Below are 1,132 nucleotides of genomic sequence, written 5' to 3'. Positions count from 1 at the left end.
GTAGCAGAAGATGGCCTAGTTGGCCATCATTGGGAAGAGAGGCCCCTTGGTCTTTCAAACTTTATATGCCCCAGTGCAGGGGAATGCCAGGGCCAAGAAGTGGGAGTGGGTGGGTAGGGGGGACTTTTGGGAAAGCATTTGAAATGTAAATGTAGAAAATACCTAATTAAAATAAAAGAGTTTTTGATGGATTAAAAATTATATATTAAAAAATACTTGTAAACAGAATGCATAAACCTATCAAAAAGATTATACAACATGACAAAGTTGGCTTTATCCCATAAATGTAAGGATGATTCAACAGACACAAGGGAACAAATGTTAATAAACTACATACATTGACTTAGAGAAAAAAGTTACATGAACATCTCAACAGATACAGAGAAAAACTAGTTTCAAAACTAAAAGACCTAGAGCATGTAGGTCTAGGAGGTATATACCTCAATCTATTAAAAGCTGGGTATGGGAAACTCACAGTAGACATTATTCTCATTGAAGAAAAGCTTGAAGCAATCCCTGAGAAGTCAGGAACAAGACAGGAATCGCCCAACCTCTCAACACTTTGCTCAAAGTATCAGCTATCTGGAGTAATAGTACAAGAGATGGAAACTGAAGGGATACAGATATAGAAAAAAAATTAGTCAAACTATCTCTATTTGTAAATTGTATGATACTGTACATTAGTTATCCAAAGAATTCTACCAGAACATTTCTCGAAATTAGAAAGAAATTCAGCAGTAAATCTGCACAAATGAACAGCTTTTAAAATAGATACTGCATTTTCCAATGCAGTTACTTGTGTGCTGTGGAGACAGATTGGGTGTGCCTCTAAATGACTCTAGATAAGAATGCCTAAGAATGAAAAGTTTCTGTCTATTTTAAGTCATTGTTTGGGAGAAGTTTTGTAGTCTTCACTCTAGACCCCAGGCAAAGTCAGCTTAATGGCTTTGAGCTGCTCCACTGTAAAGATAAACTGGTTCAGCCCCTAGTGACTTGGCTTAGAGCGCCCCGCCATGATGATGACATGATTCATGCTGCCAAGTGTTTAGGAGAGGAACTAACACCTTTTTATAGCAGGTGAACCTTTGAGAGGGTTCTCTTTTAGCCTCTTTGGCTCTCTCTCTGTCTCTCT

Source organism: Mus caroli, chromosome 6 (assembly GCF_900094665.2).
Source record: "Mus caroli chromosome 6, CAROLI_EIJ_v1.1, whole genome shotgun sequence".
Classification (NCBI taxonomy): domain Eukaryota; kingdom Metazoa; phylum Chordata; class Mammalia; order Rodentia; family Muridae; genus Mus; species Mus caroli.
The sequence above is the reverse complement of the archived record's forward strand: the minus strand, read 5'-3'. Positions refer to the sequence as shown.